This window comes from Felis catus, chromosome E2, assembly GCF_018350175.1.
Source record: "Felis catus isolate Fca126 chromosome E2, F.catus_Fca126_mat1.0, whole genome shotgun sequence".
In the NCBI taxonomy this organism is placed as follows: domain Eukaryota; kingdom Metazoa; phylum Chordata; class Mammalia; order Carnivora; family Felidae; genus Felis; species Felis catus.
The window spans coordinates 29,205,683-29,218,638 of record NC_058382.1 but is presented as its reverse complement, the minus strand read 5'-3'; positions in this window follow the sequence as shown (position 1 = coordinate 29,218,638).

The window sequence follows — 12,956 nt, the reverse complement described above, 5'->3', positions numbered from 1 at the left end:
CTCCAAATGGCTCATTTACAGAAAATAATCACAGGGGGAGGTCACCCCGTCATCTCTTCAGAGAGCACTTCTGGATAATCTCTTATCTGGTGGGTGTACTTGGACAACGGGCTACGATTTCACCACTAACCTGAGGGAAGCATCGTTAGACATGTAAATGTGTTGGAGGGAAAAAGACAGCCATCATGTGATTATTTATCCATCCCTCCCTCAGAGCAGCATGGATCACGGACGCACGGCTATGCCACAGGAAACATTGCTTTTTCTCCTCTGTCAACTCTCTTCCTTCCCCGTGTCCGTGGTGTGGGTTCTTGTCACTTTGTTGTAATTAATCTCCCAACGATCTGTCTCTTTCACTTGATTCTGGAAGCAGAGGTCCCATCTGATGCCCCTGGTACCCCCCGGTTTGGGTTAGGCAGCCTTAAGACCCCTTGCACAGGGATGACAAGCATGTGGCTTTCAGGCTGTCGCTCCGCCTTCGCACACCGGGGACGACATTACCGATCAGTCGCTGTACTGCGTCTCTTGCCGGTCATAGACCTCCTTCAGGAGGGGCCTGAGGGTAGCCACCGGCAACTGATCAGAGATGACATGAAAAAGGAAACGTTTCCCATAGGTTTGTTCTAAAGCCTAAATATGCACCTTGCCCAGGATAGGACGGGCTCTACCAGCAGGAGAACGCGGGAGCTGTAGACACTCGCCAATCAACATCTCCCCTCTGCGGAAGGGAGGGGCTCGTCAAAGGAGAGACTTAGGCAGGGACCCATGTTGGGTGACCACGCCTGGGATTTTTTGATCTGGAGCTAAGGGAGGACATCGGAGTTTTCCTCAGGGACGCAGACCTGAGATGTGAGATTAGGAGGAGCCAGGGACGATGGGAAGACTACCCTGACGAAATAGAACCATCATGCAGAGGGGCTTGAAAGCCTCCTGGCCTGTGTGGTTTCTGGCATCCCGTCATCTCTGAGGCTCCAATCTTTATCTTGATGCGGGTGCATGTGTCAACAAAAACCCCCTTTTTGGTGAAGCTAGTCGGAACTCTAGCTACTTTGCATTGCGATTAAAGCCATAGAAAATCGATGAAATTATTTTACTCAGAAACTCTACTTGTGGGACCAACAGAATATGCTGCAGCAAAGCTCTGTGCTGCCTCCATTGCACCACACCCGATGGAAACACGATTTGGGGTTAGCCGATCACAGGATCCAGCCAAGAGGGACTGGTTCTTTCTCTGGGTTCTGAAATCAGAGATTTGTCCTTCTCCGATCTAAAGCAACACCTCATTCTTAGTAAGACGCATCTCGGAGGGTTCTAGCCCTGGCTTCACCGTGGATGTGTACATGGCTTTGGAGGTGTCCCTTCCCTCCTCTGTGTTTCTGTGGGAGAAGGCGGTGGAGACCGTGGCTTCTAAGGGCCCTTAGAACAGTGAAGGTGCTTGACTGGCTCTGCGTAGAGCTGCACACAGCGGAGGTTCCACGTTGACCTCTTCCCTCTGGCTTGGCACTTCTCCAGGCTGAAGGGGTTTGATCTTTCTCTAATCGCAGGTGGCGTTCCCAAACCACACAATGCTTCCCTGCCCAGCCTTCCACGAGCCTCAGCCTCCCACCGAGGCCTGTTGCTTTTTTGTCCCCGGAGGGGAAAATCCATTTCCCTGTTCCGAGTTCTGTGATTCTCACTGTTCCTCCTCCCTCCTCTCGTGAGGCTTAAGCCCCTTCCAGAATAACCCACCCAGAGCATCCGCTCCCAGCTCTTCGGGATGCTGAGTGACTTTTCCTTTTACACGACCTTCACTAAGTCACAGGGTGAATTCAGTCAGGGCTCAGACCTGGGCCTAGTTAGCAAAGTTCTTCCAGAGTCCGGAAGCAAAAGGCCAGGCTCCCACCAAAACCCAGGGGCCGAGAGATCAGGGAGAGTCTTTTCTAGCCAGCCCCCTTGGACCTTGGATTGAACTCTTGCCTCAGTAGAAGAGATAAGACCGAAGGTCAGGCCGATGGAGGAGTAACCCCGTGGGGTGCGTGCATGTGTGTGTCTCTTTTAAATGAACGCCTTCCAAAGAAAAATCTTGCCTGTGTGGGTGGACACTCTTTGAAGAGCCACGAATCAGCCTCTGTCTGCTCTAATGGATGTCTCGTCTGAGACTTCTCGAGTGATTGGCATTTGGTACCCAATGGGTAATCAGGTGGAAAATCTTTTTAATTTGGAAGAGTTAGGGATGTCACATCTGCTCTCATGATGTGATGGACCAAAATGTTCATCATTACAGAAGTGCACGGGGGGGAAAGAGAAAGATGAGAGAGTGTAGGGAGACCATCTCCCATTCCGTGCACAAAATGCTTCCAAAGACCTAGTAACACGCTCATGGTTTCCGAAACCCCGAGGAGTCCGTTTTAGAACCTGGGTCTCCTCACTCTTTGTCCAGGGCGGCGCCCCCCTCAGCTGTTTCTTCGGCACTCTGAGTGCTCGGACGCTCAGACACTTTCACGGCCATCATCTGGACCACGCCAAAGCCTCTCTAGAGTATACGGATGTCCTATTTGGAACCACATCAGAATGATCACCTCCGCCCGTGGGTAACGTTTGGTTTCCGAAAGGACTCTTCATCTTGCTTTTGCCGGGAGCTTCTTTGAGGAACAAGTTACTCTGTGTTTAAATAGACCTTTGTTTCCAGAAAGCGGGACTGAAGGTCAAATGCTGCAAGCAGAGGCTGTATCCTGAAGAGCCACGGGCAAGGCAAAGGGATGGGGATGTGAAGACTGAGCAAGCGGAAGGCGTGACACAAAGCAAGGACACGTGTGTGGAGTGGCAGGCCAGGGATAGTGGGGAGAGGCCAGAAAAAGCACAGAGCCGGTGATCTGAGGACAGATCCCCCAAATCCTTCCACTGAGATCCAGAGAGCCACCCTGGACCCAGTCCCTGCTTCCCGTGGCCTCACCTGATTGCCATCTCCCCTAGGGACAATAGCCCCCATTCCCAAGTCAGCCAAGGGAGAGAGACACTGTTCCTTTGTCCCCCCAAGTGCCTAGTTGCATTATTTGTTTGTTTCAGGAATGAAACCATTGTGTAAAATTCAGCCCATCCAAACCTCCAGCAGCTTATGGCAAGAGGGAAGTCCTGTAGTTTGGCTAACGATCAGAGAAAGCCACAGTGGATCAGCAGGGACACTCTCTTTGGGACTGACCCAGTGTGACTCGTCCCAGCAGCAGAAGGCTGGGTAAAGAATGAGAGTGGATGGAGACACATCCCACTAGGGCATTAGGGAGAACAGCTAAGTGACGGGAAACAGTGGGCTCCGTCACTGCAATCAGCTGCTTTGACAAATAAGCAAAGTCTTTCTTGGTTATTCCCACTGTTGGGTTGACTCTTTGTTCCGTCCCAGTCCCAGTGAACTATTCTCACACAATTCTAAAGGCTGGGTTCATACTACGCCTTCTACTGTGCCAGGAAAAAAAAAAACAAAACAAAAAACATTTCCTTCAGCCACTTTTAAAGCGGTGCAATACTTTGGTAATACATCAGACAAGCGGAATCTGCTGTTCCCCAAAAGTGGAGTCCACAGGCGTACCAAGCGAGCAACCTAGCGAAGGGAAAAAAAAAAAAAAAAAAAAGCCCATCTATCTTTTTTTTCTCTTCCACTCACACAGAACTCTAGGAGACCCCTGAGATAACAGGATAATTAATCTCCTTTCAATAGCTAATAGGAGTGAGTGGAAGCAGTTCTGATCAGAGAATGTGGGAAATTGCATTTAACGCCAGGTGCCGCCGCCCAGCGCTGCTTCTGTGGCCTCGGGCGAGTCCTCAGCCTCTCAGGGCTTTGGTTTCTCCACTTATAAAGTGAAATTGGGGATGGGGCCAGTCGTTTTTCCTCCCGCACTTGCTGCGGCCCTAGGGCAGAGGGAAGGAACGGAAGCAGGCGGGGGTCCAGGCTCTCGACCTGCATCCAACAGGACAGTTCTGGGCTGATCTGTGTTACGGACTGAGCTTCTGCCCATTTTTGCCTTTAAAGGGATTTCATTGCTTAAAATAGGTTTGAAAATCGAATAACGTGGAAAACCACTGAACTTGTTGTGGCTTTCAGAGTGAACTCTGTGAGAAAAAATTGTTCTTGCAGAGGGAAAAATAACGTTTCTAAGATTGGTGCACAGACCACCTGTTCATCCCCATCCCCAAATATTTGACCCACGCGTAGTTGCTTAAAATAATCAACCACATTGGGGCGCCTGGGTGGCTCGGTCGGTTGAGCGTCCGACTTCGGCTCAGGTCATGATCTTGCGGTCCGTGAGTTCGAGCCCCGCGTCGGGCTCTGTGCGGACAGCTCAGAGCCTGGAGCCTGCTTATCCTGTGTCTCCCTCTCTCTCTGCACCTCCCCTGCTCTCTGTCTCTCTCTCAAAAATAAACATAAAAATACAATAATCAGCCATATAATAATAAACTCTATAATTAGAGTTTTGTTTAATATCCATTAATCAATATTTTATATCTGAGAAAACCCCCCACATTCTGTTTTAGAGTGGGTAGCGTGGGAACTTGGAACATGCTGCTTAAGAAGCCTCTTAGCCTATAGATGGCGCTTTGAAAAACACCGCACGTGTTAGGTCAGGGCCCCGAGAGGCAGACCCTGGCATGGAGTTTGTGTTTAAGTACTGGATGAAGTAATTGCTCCCTTTAGAAATTGTCCAGAAAGTGGGGGGAGCAGGACAAGAATGGGGCGAAAACATACATTAGGGTATGACTTCAGGTCCCAGCTTTAGTCTGATCCTACGGAGGGATGGCCGAGAGTGTGTTCCTACAGGAGTCAAGAGATCTCTAGGCTCCCACAGACTTGTCCCGGTTGGCTAAGGGCTGACCCACGGGGAGTGCAAACCCACGTACCTCCAGCTGTCTGCATTTTGAGGCAAAGCAGCTCCACAGCCTGATGGTGGTTCTCGCGAGAGAGACTCTGGTTGACGCAGGGCTGGTGGAAGGAAGGGATCTGCCTAGAACAGCACAGGTGACGTGCATTGCAAATTGCAGGCTTTCAAGTGGGTCAGGCTTCCGGGGCCCGCAGTGTAACAACACCTTCGGCCCAAGATGCTCCTTTGCTGACAGATCGGTGCGAACGAATACGAAAAGATGCGAGAGCCCAAGGAAACATTTATGGCAAGCTTGCATGAGTGAACCAGAAAGGAATACCCGAGATGAAAATGTTATTGTCCTCATGCATTAGTCATTTCATGGAAAGTCAAAGGTCCCTTAGATATGGCAGTGTCATTCCAAAAGAATATTTTCTATTCCACTGGCATTAGATTCCTTCTTGCTATCTTGGAGGGCAGCATCATGGAAGAACTTCCCGCTGCGACTTTCCACTTCAAGTGCTCAGCGGTTAAGCTAGCCAGCCCCCTCCAGCAATCTCAGTCCTTTCTCTTCAAGGCTCTCTCATATTTCTACATTTCTGAGGATTATGCAAATCCTTCTTGTGTTCGCTACTGAGTCATCCACTCCCTGAGGGTAGAGACCACGTTAATTATCAATACATTCCTGTGCCTACAGTAAAGGTGTTCATAAACTCCGAGCAAGTAATGAAGGTTTGCAAGTTGACTTAAACTACTGAAACCATCTATAGTCCAAAGCTTTACTTTGATAAGTCCATGCAAGCAAAAGTGTCCCTCGCCCTCTGTTCTATTGGATTCCTCAGGTTAATCAACCAAGGATTCCCTTAGGTGATTAATCCTAATTCCTCGGGTAATTAATCAGCCAAGCGTTTATTGAGCACCTAGTCTGTACCCATCTCGACATTAGGAAGATTACAAAGTGATACAAAACACAGTTCAAGCACCCTGGGAACTTCAACTGTTTGGGAGAAACAATGTTTAACTCACATGAATCAAGAAAAAAGACAATATAACAATATAACTGAGTGCTACATTATCAAATGTTACAAAAATTCAAATAGTGGTAAATATACCAAAAGTTAATTGGAAAGTACAGACCATAAAAGCAAAAGAAGCTGGAACAGCTTTTATCACCAAGATCAGTTGGTAGTGGTTGCCTAGGGAATCAACTCACAAGTCTTAGTCCAATTCTGAGCTGTGTCAGTGTCCAAATTGATAAACAATGTCTGCCAGGGCAAGAAATGATGAGTGACCACACGGTGCAACAAATTTTACATCCCTGGCAACAATGTTCACTCCATGGTCAAGAGTAACGTAATAGAAGAGAGCTTTGGAACCCAGCTACCAAAGGTGAATCCAATGCCAATTTCTTTTTAGAAATTACATTTCCTAGGAACAAGCTGGCTCTTCCCAGAATCCAACGTTCATTTTACTCATGGAGCCCAGTCCCAATGCCCACTTATTTTCTTTCCAAACAAATGTGCCAAATCAGATCAACTCCTTGGGGGGGCGGGGAGGATACATATATCTAAATCTATCCTGGGCACAGAACTTGCAGGAAAAAAAATAAGAAAAAGAAAGGAGAAGGGAGGCTGGTCTGAGTTTAATGTCAGTGGAGAATTGCAGGCAGAGGAATCTTCCGGCACCCACCCGTGGTACCTCCTTGCTATCTGCACATCGCTTGGTAAAGAATGTGGTAAGAAAGTAATCATGTTATTCCCAGCTTTGATTCTCTCCGGCTTGGGTGGAGCCTTGGAAGGTCAGGTAAGAAGAGTAAGTGTAGGAAAAAGAACATTGAATTTGCCAACTCCGAAGGATTGGATTCTAGTGCCAGATAGAGCACTTCCTTGTGTGAAATCTTAAGCATCATTTACATCTCCATTGTCTTATCCGAAAAATGAAACCGGTATTTTTGGCTTCTACCCATGATGCTTGTTGTTTGAGGCTAACATCTTTTGCCCCCCTTTCTTGGTAAACGTGCCCTGAATATATCTTGAGTCATCATCCTATGACTTTAAAATCCTTTAAAATATCCTATTATTTTTAGGCATATAATTTGAGGGAGAATGATCCCCAGTTTTAGCACCTAGGGAAGACCTGTGAATAGGTTAAACCCATCTTTCTAGTGACTGATTCGAAGATGGGTATAAAAAGAGTGTGTAAGTGGGTAACAACTGGTTTTATGAGTAATTAAGGTGCTTATTTGTCGCTATTGCTAATTTCTGTAGTGTAAATACTCCCACCATGGCTGACTTTGAACTACCAACATGATGTCCCTGAACTTGGAGCTGGGAAGAGATTTTCATAGATTGAGCTGGCCCCAACATTGGTGACACAATCCAACAGATGTAAAACTCAGGCTGGGTCAGCAAGGGTGTAAAGATTTTTCCACTTGGTGTGGTTCCCTGAGGTATAGAGCTTGAAACTAGTAGAACTATTTACTACAAAGAGAGGGTCTTGGAGATCTGGAACCTCACCAGAGAAAGTATGACACATTTGGGTCATGCCACCTGACTCTTGGATCATTTCATGTCTAAAGCCATTTCTATCTACACATTCACAGGTTAGCCTCAGCTAATAGCCTAAGCTATCTTGAGTCAGATTTTATGTCAATTACAACCAAATGAAAACTAACCGTACCCTACATTTGTCACAGAACTGTTACAAGAATTAAGACTTGCTCTGGGAAATTAATAGAGGAACTGAACGAATAAGTGAGAATTTCAACAAAGGGATAGAACATATTTAAAAAGCACCAAACAGAAATTATGGTGCTGAAGAATACAATAACTGAACTGAAAAACTCAGTAGAAGGATTTAACAACAAACTACATCAAGAAGAAAGTATCAGCTTTCAAATATTTTCTCTAAAAATGGGTTTTTGATGCCATTTTATTCTTTTAATTTTTTTCTTAAAGTTGATTGATTTAAGCAATCTCTACCCCCAACATGGGGCTTGAACTCATGACCCCAGGACCAAGGGTCACACATTCTACTGACTGAGCCAGCCAGGTAACCCTATGACATTTTAATACAAGTAAATGGTTAAGAGAAAGAAGTTATTGAAAAAGATTATGGCAAAAATTCTTTCTTTTGATTCATTCTTTGTTTATTCTAAGAGTTAGCAAGTTATTGCATTTAACCGAAATTCTTTCTAAATTTAAGATAAAATACATTATTGTTTCCTTTTATTAAGATATAGACCCAGCAAATTTAAAGATAAGACAGTAGAATTCATCCAATAATCAGACGAGTAAAAAGAACAAAAAGGGATAAAAAGAAGCGGAGATAGGTCCAGAAAACCCATAAATTACCAAATAAGTTGAATCCAAAGACAGCCACACTGAGACAAATTATTTTAAAAGTGTTCAAAAATTAAAGATAGGGAGAGAATCTAAAAAGCAGCAAAAGAGGGGCACCTGTGTGGCTCAGCCGGTTAAGCGTCCGACTTCAACTCGGGTCACGATCTCACGGCTCGTGAATTCGAGCCCTGCATTGGTCTCTGTGCTGACAGCTCAGAGCCTGGAGTCTGTTTCAGATTCTATGTCCCTCTCTCGCTCTGTCCCTTCCCCGTTCATTCTCTCTCTCTCTCTCTCTCTCTCTCTCTCTCTCCCTCTCAAGAATAAATAAACTTAAAAAAATTTTTAAAAACAAAAAACAGCAAAAGAAAAGCAACTCCTTGTGTTGCACAAGGAAACCCCCAAAGACTATCATTAAATTTTATACACAGAAACCAAGCAGGCCATGGGGAAGTGGGATGCTATACTCAAAAATGCTGAAAGAAAAATCTGCCAACCAGGAATGCTCTACCCAGCTAAATCATCCTTCTGAGCTGAAGGAAGATAAAGAGACAAACAAAGGCTGAAAGAGTTTATCAACAACAAACTGGCCTTATAGGAAATGTTAAGGGAGTTCTTCAACCCGAACCAAAATGGTGCTAATTAATAACAGGAAAAGATGAGAGTTCAAAATCCACTAATAATGGCAAATATATCGTTAAATTCAGACACTTTAATGTAATGGTGCTGAGTAGATCACTTACAGCAGTAGCATAAAGATTAAAAGACAAAGTATTAAAAACAGCCATACAATAACTTGCTAATGAATACACAATGTAGAAAGATGCACATTGTGACACAAAAAAATATGAGCTATGGGAAGGGAGCCTACAAATACAGAGCTTTTGTATGCATTCAAAGTGTAGTTGTTATCAGCTTTAAAAGAACTTTAGAAATGTGTTTTACGTAAGCCTCATAGTAGCCACAAAGCAAAAGCCTGTAATAGATATAGAAGAGATAAAGGAACATGTAAAGAGAAAATAGTTAAATCCTACCATTGCAAAAATCATCATACCACAAAGAGAGAAGAAGAAGAAGAAGAAGAAGAAGAAGAAGAAGAAGAAGAAGAAATAGAGGATGAGAAGAATCACAAAACAACTGGAAAACAATTAGCAAAATGGCGATACTTTAAATGAAAATGGACTAAAAATCCAATCAAAAGACATACGGAAACTGAATGGATTAAAAAAAAAAAACACACCAATATGCTGCCCACAAGATACTCACTGCGTCTCTAAAGAAGCACACAGACTGAAAATGAAGGCAAGGTAAAAGAAATTCCATGAACAGGGAAACCAAAAGAAAGTAGTGGTAACTATGCTTCTATCAGGCAAAATAGATTTCAACCTAAAGACTGTACCAAGAGATAAAGAAAGTCATTGTGTAATGATAAAGGGGTCCATTCATTCAGAGAATATAACACGTGTGAATATTTATGCACCCAACAAAAATCACCTAAATATATAAAGGAAACATTAACAGATCTTAAGGGAGAAATTGACAGCAATGCAGTAACAGCCGAGTTTAACATTCTGCTTTCAACAATGGGTAGATTATCCACAAAGGAAATCAATATGAAATCATGAGACCTAAACTACAGCTTAGACCAGCTGGCCCTGACCGACATGCAGAACATTCCATCCAATAGCAGCAGAATACATGTTATTCTCAACACCGATGGAACATTTTTTTTAATGTTTATTTATTTATTGTGAGAGAGAGCAAATGAGCAAGCAGGGAAGGGGCACAGAGAGAGGGAGAGAGAGAGAATCCCAAGCAGACTCCACACAGTCAGCACAGAGCCCAACATGGGGCTCAAACTCAAAAACCGTGAGATCACTGAGCCCTGCGTGGGGCTCTGTGCTGACAGAGCCTGGAGCCTGCTTTGGTTTCTGTGTTTCCCTCTCTTTCTGTCTCTCCCCTGGTCTCTCTCTCTCTCTCTCTCAAAAATAAATTAAAAAATGTTAAAAAAAAAATTTTAAGGACTGTGAGATCGTGGCCTGAGCTGAAATCAGGAGTCAGTCACTTAAACGACTGGGCCACCCAGGCACCCCTCACAAATGGAACATTCTTAAAGTGAGATTCTGTGTTAGGCCACAAAACAAGTCTTAATCAATTTAAAAGCTGAAATTATATCAAGCATCTTTTCTGACCATGATGGTGTGAAACTAGAAATCAATTATGAGAAGAAAACTACAAAATTCATAAATATCTGGAGATTAAACAACATGCTCCTGAACAACCAATGGGTCAAAGAAGGGGTCAAGAGAGAAGCAAAAAATATCTTGAGACAAATGAAAATAAAACACAATGTATCAAAATGTATGGGATGCGGTAAATGTAGTTCTAAAGGGAAGTTCATAGAGATAAAAGTCTACATTATGAAAAACAAAAAATCTCAAATAAACGACCTAACTCAATACCCCAAGAGACTAGAAAAAAGGAGAACAAACTAAGTCAAAAATTAGCAGAAGGAAAGAAATAACCCAGATCGGAAGGGGTATCAATGAAATGGAGGCTATAAAGACATTAGAAAATATCAGTGAAACTAGGAGCTACTTTTTTTTTTAAAGATTAACAAAATAGACAAATTCAACTTACCAAGAAAAAAAGAGAGAGGTCTCCAATAAAATTGTAAATAAAAGAGGACACATTGCAATTGATAGCACAGAAATACAAAGGATCACAATCGGATGATGTAGAAGAAATGGATAAATTCCTAGAAATATACCACCTACCCAGATGAATCATAAAGAAATTTAAGATCTGAATAGACCAGTTACTAGTCTGGAGATTGAATCAGTAATCAAAAATCTTTCCCACAAAGAAAACTCCAGGACCGGATGGCTTCACTAGTGAATTCTACCAAACAGTTAAAGAGGAACGAACGCCAACCCATCTCAAAATCTTCCAAAAAATAGAAGAGGAGGAAACATTTCTAGACTCATTTCATGAGGCCAGAATTACCCTGGTACCAAAGCCAGGTAAAGACATTTACAAAAAAAGAAAATTATGGGCCAATACCCTTGATGAACGTAGATGTGAAAATTGTCCACAAAATATTACCAAACAAAATTCAACAATACATGAAAATGTATTTTAATACACCAGAGGTATTTTTATTTATATTATTTATACACCAGGTTTTATTCCAGGGGTACAATGATGGTTCGAATTCTGCAAATCAATCAATGTGATACATCATGTTAACAAAATGAAGGATAAAAATTATGTAATAGTCACAGATGCAGAAAAAGCATTTGACAAAATTCAACATTCTTTCATGATAAAAACACAACAAACTGGGTATTGAGGGAACAAAACTCAACATAATAAAGGTCATGTATGACAAGCCCACAATTAACATCATAGTCAGGGAAGAAAAAGGAAATACAAGGCATTCAGTTCAGAAAGGAAGAAGTGTAATAATTTCTATTTGCAGATTACATGACATCATATAGAGAAAACCTTAAAGACCCCACCAAAACACTGTTAGAACTAATAGACAATTTCAGTCAAGTTTCAGGATACAAAATTGATATACAAAAATCAGTTGCATTTCTATGTAGCATCAACAAATTCAGAAATAGAAATTAATTAAGCAATTCCATTTATAACAGCATCAGAAAAATTTGACCAATGAAATAAAAGCTCTCTGAAAACTATAAGGCATTGATGAAAGAAATTGAAGACACAAACAAATGTAAGACATTCCGAGTTCACAGATTGTACAACTTTGTGTTGTTAAAATGTTCGTACTATCCAAGGTGATCTATGGATTCAATGCAATACTTGTCAAAATGCAAAAGACATTTTTTCACGGAAATGGAAAAAAAAATCTTAAAACCTGTATGAAACTACAAAAGACCCTGAATAGCCAAGGAAATCTTGAGAAAAAGCTCAAAGCAACATACTTTCTGATTTCAAACTGTATGAAAAGTTATAGTAATAAAAACAGTATGGTATTGGCATATAAACAGACACATAGATAAATGGAACAGACCAGACAGCCCAGAAATAAACCCACATATGTATGATCAATAAATTTATAACAAAAAAGCCAAAAATACACAATGGGAAAAAGACATTTTCTTCAATAAAGCAAAACAATGAAACTGGACCTCTATCTTACAACACATACAAAAATCCACTCTACATGGATTAGACTTGAATGATAAAACTCCCAGAAGAAAACATAGGGGATAAATTCTCTGATGTTGGTCTCGGCAATGATTTTTTTAGATTTGATGCCCAAAGCAAATGCAAAACAAAAGCAAAAATCAACAAATGGAACTACACCAAACTGAAAATCTTCTGTATGGCAAAGGAAACCATCAGCTGAATAAAAAGACAACCTATGGAATGGGAGAAAATATTGGCAAACCACATATCTGATAAGGAATTAACATCCAAAATATACAAGGAACTTCTACAACTCAATAGTGAAATAGCAAATAACTCAATTAAGAAGTGGGCAAAGGTGGGGCGCCAGGGTGGCTCAGTCGGTTAAGCATCCAACTCCTGATTTCAACTTCGGTCGTGATGTTATGGTTCGTGAGATCAAGCCCTGCATCGGGCTCTGTGCTGACAGTGTGGAGCCGGCTTGGGATTCTCTCTCTCCCCTCTCTCTGCCCCTTCAGCAGGTAATGCACGCTCTCTAAATAAATAAATAAATAAATAAATAAATAAATAAATAAATGTTTAAAAAAATTACAAAGAAAAAAGAAATGGGCAAAGGGACTGAGTAGAC